Source organism: Myotis lucifugus, unplaced genomic scaffold (assembly GCF_000147115.1).
Source record: "Myotis lucifugus unplaced genomic scaffold, Myoluc2.0 scaffold_372, whole genome shotgun sequence".
NCBI lineage: Eukaryota > Metazoa > Chordata > Mammalia > Chiroptera > Vespertilionidae > Myotis > Myotis lucifugus.
The window spans coordinates 238,355-254,522 of record NW_005871420.1 but is presented as its reverse complement, the minus strand read 5'-3'; positions in this window follow the sequence as shown (position 1 = coordinate 254,522).

Here is a 16,168-nt window from a genome sequence, read left to right as displayed (position 1 = left end):
GGGCACAGGTGGATGAGCCCCACCCTCCCCGGTGACCTGCGGGAACTCAGTCCCCAAGAGAGGAGCACAGTGCCCGCGAGAGAGACCTTGCCTTGTCACCCATCGTCCCCCCCCGTCTCGGCCCCTGTGTGGACACTGGCCGACGTACATGTAGCCACGCCTGTGGCCAGGTGAGGGGGGCCCTGTCCGGGTGAGGAGGCCCACGGACCGGTTTGATCCATTTTGGAAGTGACGAGAGTCAGGAAAATGACAGGCTGCCTCTTAAATTGAATAGCAAAGCTACAACCTCATTCAAAGACACAGACAAGGCACAGGGCTCACAAGGGTGCTTTCTGGGCGTCCTTGCACAGCCTGTTGGGCGGTGGGTAGTTCCCCCTCCACAGGCCCTGGCTCGGGGAGGGGGACAGGTCTGGCAGGGCGTCACCTTCAACCCCACGCCCAGGGCCCCGGGTGACTCTTATTTCCTCGTGTCGTTCTTGAAAAGCCGCCTGGGAGTCCCCCGCCGCCCGTCCTCCCTGTAGACACCTCGGTCGCTGAAGGTACAAGTCATCCCCGGGAGCAGCTTGGGGCGGTTTCTTGGATGGAATTGTTTTGCCCGCTGGTTTCGCTTCCTCTTTGGAGACACCAAGGAACACATGTTCCCCTTTTCCTGGTATTAGAAGCGCGTCAAGTCTAAATGCATCGCCAAACCGTCCCGTCCGCCGTGAGATTTGAGGAACTATGGCTTGTCATTGTTTCCTTTCCTTTCCAGGTGCCGCCGAATGAGTGGGTCTCCGAGGGGGGTGTGTGCGCCGGCCCATGTGTGGCCTGGATGGCAGCTCGGGGTTCAGGGCACACCTGTCCCTACACCCCACAGCCTCCCAAGGGCCGAGTCACAGCCACCAGCGGGCGAGGAGAGCTCCGCTGTGTCAGGGCCGGTGCTGCCTCAGCCCAGGCAGGAGCTGAGCCTTCGGAAGCTTTGGGTGTGAGGAGCGAATTCTGCCCACGAGGGGCCCCCTCTGAGCTATGGGTCTATAACAGTGATGGCGAACCTATGACATGCGTGTCAGAGGTGACACGCGAACTCATTTTTTTGGTTGATTTTTCTTTGCTAAATGGCATTTAAATATATAAAATAAATATCAAAAATATAAGTCTTTGTTTTACTGTGGTTGCAAATATCAAAAAATTTCTATATGTGACACGGCACCAGAGTTAAGTTAGGGTTTTTCAAAATGCTGACACGCCGAGCTCAAAAGGTTCGCCATCACTGGTCTAGCTACATCTCACCTTGACCCAAAATCAGAGCAGCAAAAACATATGGACCCCACACGATGCAAGCAGAGGCGGGGATTTCTCCCCTGGCCCAGGACAGGCGAACAGAAGGCTGTCCCGGGCTTCTGGTCGACCTGCCTCCGCCCAGGCCCGTCCCCACGCCCAGGCCTCTCCAGCCTCTGTCTTCCCCGCCTGGGTCGCTCCACTCCAAAGGTCACGGATCCGTTCACGGAGCGTTTCTCCGTGGAGGCCAGGCACCTCGGAAAGCCAAACATGCCTTTTCAAAAGATGACCTTCGCGAGAAAGCATCTGCTCCCTTTCCTATGACCGTAGCAGAACATGGGGGAAGTGAGAGACAGCTGGGCAGGGAAGTGGAACTCAACTCTGAGGGCAATGGAACTTGGCTCAGAAGGTTCAAATTTTAAACTTGAATGAGCTGTTTCCCTCTCTTGCAACAGTGGCCTGGGCCGGCCCAGAGGCCAGATGCCTCCCAGTGCAGCAAGACACGCCCCCTGGCGGTGTCCCTGTCCACACGGAGCCCGTGTCCCAACGGTCCTGATTGAACACTCATCCCACAGCACCCGCAGCTCTGCCCGACGCCACCTTCCGAGTAGACAAGCGTCACACGTGCAGGAATCGCTGGCGTGATTTCTCCAACAATAAACGAGGTCATTGCCCGCATTTCAAAGCTGCTGAAAGCATCGCCTCCGTTTAAAGACAACCCAGAATACAGCCGCCCTTTCCTTTCCCGGGTGCCCTCCTCTGCAGAGCCCCATCCTGCTAACGAGGCTTCCTGCAATTACTGTCACATTTGCATCTGTTTCTCATCAGAAGCCCTTTGGGCCTGGGACCAGCTGGCCAGCGGGCCTGGGAGCAGAGCTGCCCCCTAATTACCACGTCCCTGCGAACCGCTGGGGGGCCAGCTCACAGAGCAGGGTGAAGATCTAACAGCCAGGCCTGGAGAGTCTCCACGGGCACCCAACCCGGGCTCAGGAATTAGAGTCTCCGCCATGGCACATGGCGCTGCCATCAGATCTCCGCACACCTCCTTGCAAAGTGAAAATGATCCTCAGGACAAAAGCCGTCTCCCCGAAGCCTGCAGGAAGATGAAAGGCGGGAGAACCTAAGGCCCAGGTCAGCGGGTCACTGATAGAGAGAGAGCTGCTGGGGGGGGGGGGGGGCTGGGCAAGTAATGATTTCATCCTGATTTGCCTGATAGACTATAGAAAGCCAACCCAAGCCTGTGTCATCATCCCCCCCACATGACTGTCCCCCCTTAGGCCTCAGGAGCCTGGAAATGCACGTGCGTGGTGGGCACCCCGGTACCGACGAGAGCCAGCTCGACAGGCGTTCGCCCCAAAGCGGCCTTGGGTTTTCCAGCAGCCGGACCCGCCTCATTCTCGCGGAGTAACTGACCAGCACAACACAGGAGGGTTTGTGTGTCAGCGGCCCCCGGGACAAGGACGGGGTCAAAAGTCATCCCGAGCGGAAATCTGGCCTCAGCACCCACGGCCTCCCGCCTCTGTCTCCAGGAAGCACGTGTCTCACAAATCAGATGCGGGTGCCGTGACCCTGCGTGCCGCTCGACCTCTGAACTCATCAGTGACACCGGCGAGCACTTGGCGCCACTGACCCCTCGGCTACCCAAGGGCCGCGGGAGACAGAGAAGGGGGAGGCGGAGGAGCTGGGCGGGACCTCTGTGGACATTTTAGGGGCGTATTTACTTGTTGGCATCTTTACGGCTTCCCCCTAAAGACGATCTGTGATAACAGATGGCTTCACCTTGGGCTGTTCAATAAATAAAAAGCCTTTTTTTAAAAAAAAAATTTTTAATCTCTTTCAAGCTTCATCTCACCCACCATGTGTACCAGCCAGTGTGGCACCTCGGTCACCGCCCAGTGACTGCACATCGGACATTGAGAAGCTCTGACCTAAGCTAAGAACTCTTTTTTTTTAAATATATATTTTTTTATTGATTTCACAGAGGAAGGTAGAGGGAGAGAGTTAGAAACATCAATGATGAGAATCATTGATCGGCTGCCTCCTGCACGGCCCCTACTGGGGATGGAGCCTGAAATCCGGGCATGTGCCCTGACCGGGAATCAAACCGTGACCTCCTGGTTTATGGGTTGACCCTCAACCACTGCGTCATGCCGGCGGGCTAAGCTAAGAACTCTTACCAGCACAGCGACACGCCGGAGGGGAACCTGTTAAAATAACCCACTTCAAGGCCAAACCTGGTTGGCTGTCTATGCCCAGGGTGTTTGCACGTGTGATCAGCGCAGCTGAGAAAAAAGCAATCAGTGAGGGGCATGGCCCTCGGTGGCTGACGGAAACCAGGACGCTCTCCTCGGGGTGGTTCTTCACTTTGCCGCTAAGAAGGCAGCAGTCGGGCGTGGGGACTCGCCGCAGCTCTCATGGGAATACCCCTTAGAGCCTCCAAGTTAAAATGCCCGTGATGAACCAGGCATCGTTCACTCAGAAAAGATCCCTTTTTAAAAATCCTCACCCGGGATATTTTTAATATTGATTTTTTAGAGAGAGTGGAAGGGAGGAGAAGAGAGAGAAACATCGATGTGAGAGAGACACATGTATTGGTTGCCTCCCACTTGTGCCCCAGCGGGGGATGAGGATGAGCCTGCAACCGAGGTTCGTGCCCTTGACCAGGAATTGAACCCGGGACCCTTCGGTCTATGGGCTGACGCTCTAACCACTGAGCAACCGGCCAGGGTGAAAATATTTCTTATCGAGACAAAGAAAGGAAAGACTGGCCCAAGGAAACAAGCCTGGGGAGGGGAGGGCCCCTCAGGCAGATGCGGTGGCTATGACACACACAGCTGAGCCGCCCCAAGGACCGGGCCCTGAGCTCCCCAGGGACACCGCGCCTGCCAAGTTCTAAGTAAGTAAGTAATCACAGCGCGTAGGTGAAGACAGCCCCCGGTCCTGCCCTCTACCACCTCAGACGGTCCCGGGAGACAGACGGGGCGGGGGAGAGGCGGGAGCCCGGATTCGGCTCACCCTGGGCCTCTGGATTTGCCATCTGAGTCAGACCCTGGGGGAAGCCTGACAGCGGGAGAGGGCGCTGTGGACGGAGCCACAGAAGCTCCACCAAGAGGCTGGCCTGTGTCCGTCTTTGTGGGGTTGAAATCTGTTTCCTCTGCGCTTGATGGATGATGATAGCACCCAGTGTTCCAAAGAGCGTCAGACGAGTTTACCACAGCGATGAAACCGTCTGCCATTGGCAAGAAGCTTGGCTGAGGGGTTACTGAAACGAATTTATTTTTGAAAAGAAAAAAAATTAAGCCCGGCCGGCGTGGCTCAGGGGTTGAGCATCGACCAATGAACCAGAAGGTCATGGTTTGATTCCCAGTCAGGGCACATGCCTGGGTGGCAGGCTCGATCCCCAATGGGGGGGTGTGCAGGTGGCAGCCGATCAATGATTCTTTCTCATCATTGATGTCTCTCTCTCTCTCTCTCTCTCCCTCACCCTTCCTCTCTGAAATCAATAAAAATATTTTTAAAGGAAAAAACTGAAGACCTTCAGTGTTTTGCATGTCCATCCGGCTCAGCAGCATGGGGACTTGGAGAGTCGAGGGAGAATGGTTCTCCCAGAGGCACCGTGTTGCGCTGGCACGCTGGCACCTCAGAGCCCAGGAACACTCTCAAAATGAATGATTTCTCAAGACCCTCGGGCCCGGCCTTGGGGCTGGCAAACTGAACACCTTGCCGGGGATGCAGCCAAGCAGCGGAGACCGACACTCTTTATAACTGTCCCAAGCGGTAAGTCACTTTCAGAAAACCAGCCTTGAATCTGAATGAACCTCACATTCCCGCCCCAGTAGTTTGTTTGTTATTTAAGTAATACGTGACAGTGAAACCTGTGGTTTAAAATTCTGAGTGTCTGCAAAGTCTTATATTCTCTCTGTGAAATTTCCTGGCTGACAGAGAGGAGGAGGAGAAGGGGCGGGGGGCGGGGGGGAGCGAGAGGAGGTGGGGGGAGCTGGCTATATTCTGACGGCACATGTGCCCAGGAATATGAGGAGTCTTTCCAGTTACCAGTCATTAGCCAAGAATTGCTTGTTATTCTTTCTTGAGATATATATGCATTCCAGGAAGCAAAAAGGCATTTTATCCTCTGAACAAGGGGGAGCAGATCCATGTATCTTCCTCCTGTTTCCCCAGGAGTGAATGGCAAGGGGCTCCGCTCCCCGGGCACGGTGCTGTGGTGGCAGACCAGCTCTCTGAGAGGCACAGCAACATCTGCATTCCCAGCACCTGTCGGTTTCCAGGGGCAAACCTTCCCACCGTGGCTGATTTCGAGGCATCCACCGTGTAACAGCCAGCTCCCCACGGGCCTACCGACTGGTCTCAGAAGACATCAGCCGGCTCCAGCCACCGCCGTCTTGAAGAGACTTGTCAGTGTTGTCCAGGACACGTCTTACCCTCCAGGACATGCAGATGGCTGTACGAGGCTTTGATAAAATTCCAGCAAAAAAGACGGACAGCAGAAAAGGTCTCTGCCATTAGGAACTTACCATTTAACAAGAGGAGAAAAAACACGCAACAAGGAAGGTCGCTAAAAATACACCCGTTTGGAATGTTCTCTCCCTTTCTGGACACATGTTTTTAAGAAAGTCGTGGTTCACAAGAGTGTCCAGGATTAAAACCAAGACAGTGCCAGGCATGGGAACCACAGGGTTTGGGGGACGGTGACAAGGAACCACGCGTGGTCAGCAAGGAAAAGAGGAGAGATGGATGAACCAGAAGTTTGTTATAAATCCCGAGGGTTGTCACATGGAAGAGGACTTAGAAGTCACTTTCTTTTGTTTCAAAGATGCAAACAAGGTCTTTTTGGTATAAGATATAAGGAAGCCGATTTCTGTTCCCATAAGGCTAATCTTTCTAAACATATCCTATATAATAAATATGCTAATATGCAAATCGACCAAACGGCAGAACGATCAGTCGCTGTGACATGCACTGACCACCAGGGGGCAAACGTTCAACTCAAGAGCTGCCTCCTTGGTGGTCAGTGCGTTCCCACAGTTGGAGCACCACTCAGCCAGAAGCTGGGCTCACAGCTGGCGAGTGAAGTGGTGGTGGTGGGAGCCTCTTCCACCTCCCGCAGCAGCGCTAAGGAGCGGCGAGCCAAGTGCTAAGGAGCGAGCAGGCGGGTGGTTAGGAGAGAGGGATCCCGTATTATGAGAGGGCACAGGCCGGGCTGAGGGTTTTCCCCCCACCCACCCACCCCCTGCATAAATTTCATGCATCAGGCTTCTAGTTAGACATAAGTTGTTTTATCAGAGGAGAAGAGACCATAAAAATAATGTTTAAAACCTCATATTTATTTTTTATTTTGTTGTTAATCCTCACCCAAGAATATTTTTCCATTGATTTTTTTTTTTTTTTTTTTTTTAGAGAGAGTGGAAGGGCGGTGCAGAGAGAGAGAAACAAATGTGAGAGAGACACATTGGTTGGTTGCCTCCTGCACGTGCCCAATGAGGGCCAGGTATCAAGCCTGCAATCGAGGCATGTGCCCTTGAGCAGAATCAAACCCAGACCCTTCAGTCCACAGGCCTATGCTCTATCCATTGAGCCAAACCAGCTAGGGCAAAACCTCATATTTATAACAGTTCAAACTGCTTATATTATTTCATACACATTCCCTGTTCCAATTCTCACAGTGGCCTCAGGATCCAGGGATCCGCTACTCCTGTGCGGCTGAGGAGGCCAAGGCTCAGGCAGGTCCCCTAACTTCTCTGGGGTCTCCACCTCAGAACAGGGCTCAAACGAGGTCTCCTACCTCGAGCGTTTTCTTTAAAATCCTCCCCAGATGACCTTTCCATGAGCCACGCTGAAAGGCCCACAATGGGTTCAAGAAGCTGAGCAGGAGCTTCAGCCAGGAGCCCCTAGCCGCCCCCTGACAGGCGCTGGACTGGGTGGGAACTGGATGCAGGAGGCCATGCTGTGCTGCCTTAGGTCCACATCCGGGCGCCGTGTGGGGAGAGGCGTGGTCTCCTGGAGATGGTCAGAGTTTACCTGTTGAGACCACCTGAGGGGGGACTGACAGTCATTACGGCTGTGCCTGGGGTTCCCAGGCCACCTTCCTGCTGCAGGCACAGGAGGACCGGGTGGGTCACCCGGAGCGGCTCCCCGCACGTTTATCTCATTCCCAGGAAACATCGCGGTAAATACTTTATATATGGAGCCACAGTTCACCAAAAACGAAGGTTTATTCATTCGAAGGTCATAGAGCATCGTTATATGATGATCTCTGCTCTAGGGTGTTCTGAGGAATAACAGGTTCAAGAAGGATCTAGAACAAGGTCGACATTTCTCTACCTGCCTTGGTTCACCCACAGTCCCCCCCCCCCCAGCCACCTGCACCCCGAGGCTGCACCTCCCCCACACAGACACAGACTCAGACTCTCTCCCGAGAAGAACTATCACCCCGTAGATAGAAACCACAATCCACAAGCTGCTCTGTAGACCTGGGAATAGAACACGAAGGTCTTTCTGGAAGGTTTTCGAGCTGCAAAGGCGCCCCCTGTTGGGATAATGGTGCAGATGACAGATGCTCTTGTGAGCTGACCCTGAACCCAGACATACCAGCCAGCTTAGCCGGCGATGTTCCCACCAGCCCCTCCTCCCCGCCCCACTCTGCCCCCTGTGGTTGGGAGGCATCGCACCCCCGGAGGGTGGGGAGCCGAGCTTGCCCACAGAGATGTAAGCCCCTCGGCATCACAGCAAGCGCCCAGCTCCAGGGCCCCCCCCTCCCCCTTCCCCACCCTCCCTGCGGGCCGCTCCCTGCTGACCGCCCACTGGGAAGCAGTGTCTCAGCTCAAGGGCAGGTCCGAGCTGCTCAGGGCGACAGGCCTCTGAGCAGAGGAGCCCGGAGCACGTGGCGCTTGTTGGGGACGGTGAGGTATCGCCGGGGAAGGCCTAGAGCGCGGCCCCCAGGCCACGGCTTCACTGTGGACACGAGGAGACAGCCATCTTCAAAGGCTCTCACCCATTTCATTTCAAGAAAATGGAACCAACTTGTTTCTGGGAAACGGGGCGCGTTCGGACATTTCTTCCTTAACCTCAATTAGGGACATCAGAGGAGCGGGAGGCGCCCAGACCCACAGCCCAGAGATGCCATGTCGCCCAAGAACCACATGAAGGGCCCACCAACATCCTCCAAGTCCATGGTCAGCACACAAGTGTGTGGTTTGGGGGTGGGGTTCTCTCCCACCCCTCCTGGCAATGATTGCTCCCCCCCATCATTCCCCCCAAAATGGTATCCGACCTTTTTAAAAACATACGCACACATGCACACACATCAGATCCGTGTTCCTGGAGAGCGTGGCCCCCTCCTGGGGCCGCACGCAGCGCTGAGTCAGGACCCCTCGTGGGCCCCGCCCTGGCGCCTCCGAGCATCAGCCCTGCTGGGAAAGGCCTGAGGCCGGAAAATGCTGAGAAGGAAGCTCTAATTAAAGAAATCTGACCTTTTGTTCCTCAAATAATTTGGGAGCAAAAATATCTGCTAATCTTTTTCTGATTATATTTATGGTATTTTTCCATTTGAAAAAGCATCAGCGAAGGAAAAGGAAACAATAGAAACATTTCCACTTTCAAAGGAAGCAGAAGCCGTGTCCAAGGGGCCCGCCCAGGTCCGCCACCAGCAACCACAGCCGAAACGCCAAAGGAAGCCGGTGTGTGCGGGGAGGGGGGGGGGGGGGGCTGGCCTTCCAGAATGCCCCACCCCTTTTGGCAAGAAACCATCCCAACGGGGGAGGGGTGCGGCCCCAAGGGGCTCAGGCGGCAAAGGCTGTTCCAAGGCCCAGGGAGACCCTCCCACCTCCACACGTGCACGCGCACACACACACATCTAACACACACTTCAAATGTATGGTCTGTTTCACTGTGTTTAAGTGTTTCCACTGCAGGGGACAAGCAGAGGCTGGAAAGAATGAAGAGAATACTTCCTTTACCCGCAGATCTCTGTGCTTTTTGAATTTTGTACTGAAAACGTCAATCTGTGCGTGTGTGTCCTGCTGGTGATCTGTTGTCGTCTAAGAGATTTGGGCACAACTTCCTTATCTCAGCAACCCCCCACCCTCGCTCAGAGCACACCGTGCCCGCCCCGCCCACCCCAGCACATACATACACACACCTCACAGGCCATGTGTAACATACACACCTCACACACCCCAGCACACACCCTACACCCCCCACACCATACACAACACACATACCACATACAACACCTCCACACACAACACGCACATGCATGTGCGAGCGCGCACACACGTGTGCATGTGCCAGGGAGGCGCCCTCCCCCACCCTGGCCCGCAGGACGCCTCCCGCAGCATTCGGAACCCAGGAGCAGGCTGGTCCCAGCTGCCCCTCGCAGGTCACGGCCACGTCACCGGAGTTTCAGACTGCGATGGCCGTGCCTCTAAACCTCCAGGACTCAGAGCCACCACAGGCCCCTCCGCTGCACATGGTGGCTCTTGTGAAGGGAACAGAGGCTGCCGTCATGAGGGGAGAGGGCTGGGCTGGGGCTGCCCTCATGCGGCACTGGCCAGGCCATCGGGACGCCGGGGGTGGCCAGCGCTTGCCACAGCTTCACGCCGCCTCCTTTTTATATATTAACACCCTCCTTTCACACACGCCTATACACACATGCATTTACTGCATTTGTCATTATCAAAGCAAAGTATTTGAAAAGATTCGAAACAGCACTAGTCGTCATAAAACGTGCCTGCCCACGTGGCTCAGGGGTTGAGCATCGCCTATGAACCAGGAGGTCACGGGTCGATTCCCGGTCACGGGGACTGCGGAGCCGCGGGGACTCGGGCACCACTCGCCGGTGTGAGCCGTCTGGTCCCTGTGGACCTGTGCACTCCCTGCTACAGGTGAGCACACGCAGGCACCGGGACCTCCTGCCACACACCCAGCTCAGATGCGACACACAGACCCGCTGCTGCCCGCCAACGGGATGGAGTGAGGGCCAGCGGACCCCAGCCCTTCCCACTGTGCCTTCACCCTTGCAGGGGAGGTCACAACCACTGGGCAGGGTTAGGAGGAAGGTCACAGAGCAGGTGGCTCCCAGTCCTAGTGGCATCACAGGTGCGGATGGTCCCCTCCATCCTGCCCTCTCTCCAACCACACCTGCCAATCAGAGGCTGTGCACCAGACCGACACACATTGGCCCTTGGGGGGGAGCATTTGACCATGCCTGGGACATTTTTGGTTGGCACAACTGGGGAAGGGGTGCTCCTGGCATCTAGTGGGTGGAGGCCAGGGGTGCTGCTAACACCCCCAGTGCCCAGGGCAGACCCCGCCAGGAAGGACATCTGCCCAGGTGTCAGTGACGTGAGGCTGAGAAACCTGCCTTAAGTGCTCGACGGTGGGCGTGCTGGACGTTATTGCTGTTCTTGAGTAAGTGGACGTTTTAGCTACAAATTTAGAGCCAGGAAGCCTGCGGAAAGGAGCACCCTGTGGTCATGTACATGAGTCCGCCTGTGTGGAACGCGGGAAGCAGCGGGCGGAAATGTCACAGAAGGAGATCACGCGTTTTCCAGGCCCGTGTGCGTTTTCATTCCAGGTGCACAGTTCTACGGCCCGTCCTCTGTACCCTGTGCTGTGCGGTCACCGCCCGCCCCCAAGGCAAGTCTCCTTCCTCACCATTCAACCCCCTTTCCCTCTCCCCCCACTCCCCCTCCCGTTCCCTGTGGTAAGCACCACACAGCTGTCCGTGTGCCTGATCCCTCCACCTTTTTCACCCAGCCCTGCAGCCCCCTCTCTTCCGACAGCTGGTGGTGGACACTGGATTGCTTGCACCTTCCAGCTGCTGTGAAGAATGCTGCCAGGAGCATGAATGTACAGCTATCCCTTCGAGACCCCTATCCATTCTTTGGAACTGCTGGGTCGCGTGGTATTTGCTATTTTGAGGACCCGCCACGCTGTTTCCCCAGCGGCCGCACCGCCCTCCACCCCCCCCACAGCGTACGGGCTCCAGTTCCCCCCCCCATCCTTGCCAACGCTTGCTCTTTTGAGTTCTTTGATAGAGGCCGTCCTGATGGGTGTGAGCTGCTCCCTCATTGTGGTTGGGTTTGCATTTCCCTAATGGCCTAACAATTCGTGATGTTGAGCATCTTTCCGTGGGCTGATCGCTGTTTTTATATCTTCTGTTCACATTCTGTGGGTTAGAACTTCGTCATGTGGCAACATCTCACCACAAGGCAGGCTGGGAGATGCAAGGTAGCCAGGCTATGCATTAGCCATCTGTTCTGCCTGACAATATTACCATTGACCTAGTAGCTTAAACTTCAACATTTCCTACCTCCCAGTTTCTGTGGGTCAAGAGCGTGGGCACAGCTTACCTGGGTCCTTTGCAAGATGGCAATTGAGGGGTTGGCTGGGCTGCAGCCTCATCTGAGGCTCAACTGGGGATGGATCTGCTTCCAAACTCACTCTGGACATGGGCAGGACTCTGGTCCCTGCAGCTATCGATGGACGCTCTGGTTTCTTGCTGCAGATCTGCCAGAACCACTGTTTACAGCAGTGGTTCTCAACCTTGGCTGCACATTAGAATCACCTGGGAACCTTTTTAAAATCCTGATTTCTGGGCCTCATCCTCCGGAAATTCTGTTTCTTTGTTACTAATGTTGTGGCCCCACCCCATAACAAATGCCTATATAGCATTTGGACAGGTTTGAGCCTGGGACTAATGAGCGGGCACGATCCTCTCATGGCAAAGCCACGGGCAAGTCCCAGCACAATGATAGCCAAAGGCTATAGTTGTAAGCTTGACCTTATGGTCTGAACCTGTGGTCCCACGTGGCTGAGTGATATGGGCTGCGGGAGGTGCAGCAAGTAAACAAAGCTTGAGCAGGTGCATGTAATCTAGTAGATTTAAAACCAGCAAGAACGTTGTGACCACGCCCTCACTTTGCCCCGTGGAACCTGCTATAACATAAAGACTCAGCTTGCAGACTGTGGCGCTGTCTCTCCATTAGAGAGCAGAGTCCCACCCAGCCCCAGCTTTATTCTCTTGTCTGTCTTTTCTAAATCCTTCACCGCGCCCCCTCCCCCCTCAGGTTCACCCATGGCCGTGCCGGCTCGGCACACCATTCCTTGGAGCCACTCCAGTTCCTTGTCACTTGGGATTTCCTCAAAGGCAACCGAAGAGAGAGACTCCAGCAAGATGGGTGCTGCCATTTTAAATACATTCTTTATTGGTTTCAAAGAGGACATGTTTTTTCTTAGCAGTGGAAAAGTGCTAGGTTGAAGACCGGCTCCATCTTTTAACTTGATGGTCATGTTGTGGTTGGTGGTTTAAATTTGTTTATGGTGTTGTTGACATACAGAAGCTCTGCATTTAGGTGAAGTCAAATTTATCAATATTTTTCCTTTACAGTTTATGAGTCACATCATGTCAGGAAAGATCTTCTCCCTCCAAGATGACATGAAATTCCACCCACGTGGTCTCCTAAAATAACTCGTTCTTCTGGCCAAGGATCCCAGGTGGGGGGAACTTTCTCTTCACGACCAGGGTAATTTGTTTGGATAAACTATTTTGCTGCTGACTTGCTTGAAAAGCTGTTTGTTCACAATTTTGCTAATCAGTGACTTTTTAAGGAGAAGAAGTGAGATTTCAGCAAATTATTTTCACCCTTTAATATACAATTCTTAGTGTGGCTCTAAGATAAGCAAGAAAATTTCAGAGAAAGCTCTTTTTTGGTGCAAAATCAGCATCGTTCACATGTAGCCAATGATACCGTGTATCGCAGCGATCCTTGGCCTTTCTCGCACAGGGCACGGCGCTGTGGCCTTGGATGTTTACCCTCAGGGGTCACTCCGTTGCTGTGTGTTTACCTCCAAATAGAAAACTATGATTGTGTCAATCTGGTCCATTCACTGACAACCGCCTACCTCTCAAACAGAGGACAAATTATTGGGAAATTGTGGAGAAACACATGCCCCTCTTTTCCTTCAGCAAATAGTTACGGCACCCCCTCTCTGTCTGGGCAAAGCACCCTATGCAAAGTGTGAAGCTGCTAGCAAAAAATATATATATATATATATATATATATATATATATATACCTTGAAAACATTGCCACCAGCACAGGCACACCACATCTTAGCTCTATGGATTCTACTCTTGTGGTGATGATATAATACTCCAGTGATCTTCAGTCGACCAGGTAGCGCCAAGACCTTCCAACGTGGCCACCCGGGGCCCGGTGGCTACAGCAGAGAGTAAACAGGTGGGAGCAGAGACCGCTATCTCGCGTATCTTTGCATCTGCAACATTGGTTGACTCTGCAATACCCATCCTTTTGCCAAGCCCAGAACTGACATCCATGACGCTTGTGCAGCAGATGCGGATCTCTGTCGATAAACGCAGGTGTGAGGGGTGGAACCCAGGACACGGCTCCATAGCTCAGCAGCTTTTCCGCCCACCAGATCGGTCCTCTCCGTCTTCCCGAGTTGCAGCGGAGTCCCAGGGCCCGTGCACAGGTCCTAGGTGCTGAGAGGAGGGAGGGGCCATTTGTCAGAGGATCCCGTGTCCCAGCCCTGCCCCGAAGGAACCACATCGGCCAGGAGGCCCTCTTTTCATCGCTGGTGATAACAAGCTAGAGTTGCATCAAAACTGCAAGAGAAAAAAATCCTTAGAAATATTTTTTAACCGTCCACAGACATTTAACAGTCTGATGCATGTAGAGTGTTTGGCGTGTTTTTAATTGCTGACGGGTCCTGGAAAAGGAAGAACAAAGAGTGTTGCTGATATTTATAAGTCTTTAGAGAGAGCGGGTGTGAGTGCCAGTCGCCAGCAGCAGCAAGAAATCTTTGTGGGGCAAGACTGCCCCCTTGTGACCAATGTTGGCTTAACTATTTATGTGCATTCCTCTAGAACAGCGGTTCTCAACCTTCCTGATGCCGCGACCCTTTAATACAGTTCCTCATGTTGTGGTGACCCCCAATTTCATTGTTACAAATTGAACATAATGAAAGCATAGTGATTAATCACAAAAACAATATGTAATTATATATGTGTTTTCCGATGGTCTTAGGCAACCCCTGTGAAAGGGTCATTCAACCCCCAAAGGGGTTGAGACCCACAGGTTGAGAACCACTGCTCTAGAAACAGACGAGCGGCCTGCTGGCAGGAGCTGCAGGGACAGGCGGCTCCTCTACCTTGCACCCCTCACCCTCTCGCAGTCCCGCGTCCCCATGAGGGGCGCTGGGTGGAAGGCGCCGCCATTGGACTTAAGAACATGCGGCCGCTGCGTGGAGAAGGCCTCACTTCCCTCCCGGCCGCTGTTCTTAAACGTCCCCCAGAAACAAGTGAACTGCAGATGCCGGAGGGGGTAACGTGTCAGTTCCTTCCGGCCACAAAGCTGACCTAGATGTTTTGCAGTAACGAGAGACTGCTGTTCAAAACACTTCCGGTGACTTTTTTTTAAATATATTTTTATTGATTTCAGAAAGGAAGGGAGAGGGAGAGGGAGATAAAAACATCAATGATGACAGAGAATCACTGATCCGCTGCCTCCCACACACCCCACACTGGGATCAAGCCTGTATGTGCCCGGACCACAGATTGAACCATCACCTCCTGGTTCATAGGTCAACGCTCAACCACTGAGCCACACCAGCCAGGTACCTTCAGTGACTTTTAACACTGTGGCGAGTTTCCCCGACGGTGAGGTGTGTGCATGGGCGCTGTCCCATGTGGCCCTTCCTCCTCCTGTTCACCAGGCAGTTACCTGACTCAGCAGGCACTTCTTCAGCCCTACTATGTGCCCTGTCGCTGGGACCCCATGCCCTCGCTCCCCGGCGGAGGGTGTCCCACCAGCAGCAGCATCACAGCCCCCACCCCACCCACTGACAAGATCCCCTCGGGGTTTGAATTAGAGCGAGCACCAGACTCACCTGGAGGGCGTGTGAGAACAATACCGACACCAGCATCCGCCTCCAGAAACACTGATGCAGTGGGGCCTGCAGCAGGGCGCTGAGCCTTTGAAAATCTCCCGGGCGATTCAAACACGCAGCCAAGTTGGGAGCCACTAAGGGGTAAAAGGGAGAAATTAGAAATAGTTCCTCATCACGTCTCCCTGAGCTACGTGAGGACGTGATGGAGCATCTGATGCTTGGAAGGTCTCTCCAGGAGCCCATGCCTCTCGGAGAGAGAGCACCAAGAAGGGCCTGGCGACAGAGGGCAGGATGTCTGTCCTGTGGGACAGGAAGGGGGGGGGAGTCCTGGAGGGAGGAGGAGGAGGAGGGGGTTGAATGGGAGAGAGAGGCAGAGAGCCCTAAAGCGTACAGGAGGCAGCCGATCAATGATTCTCTCTCCTCATTGATGTTTCTCTCTCTCTCCTTCTCCCTTCCTCTCTGAAATCAACAAATATGTACATGTATTTTAAATATGTATGGGAAATAAATGGAGAAAATTCTGTATAAAACAAGAGGATGGGCGTGTGCTTATTTGCCTCCCTTCCAAGGACCCATTCAAATAAAAGCAAAAGGCCTTTAAAAGCACTGAGCCCACATCAGCAGAGGTGGGGGAGGGGGACGGGGAGGGGCAGGGAGGCCTCTCCCCCATTAAGCTGAGGCCTCTCTCTCGGGGGGAGCGGAGCAGACCCCGGAGGTTCCCTTTGGGGGGGGGGGATTCGTGATATGCGGCTTCTCTGGACGTGGGAGGGAGGCTGCTCTGGGCACTGCCCGCAGGTGGCACTGCCCTGCCCGCGGGGACTAGCAGGGGTCACCTGGAGGCCAGACTGTGCTTCCCGGAAGGCCGAGGTCTGGGACCCTAATCTCTCCCCTGGGCCCCCAGGGCCTGCGTGACCCGGCTGCTCTGCCTCATTAAGACTCTGGCTCGGTGTGACAGGCACGTACGGTGACTGAGAACCTAGATC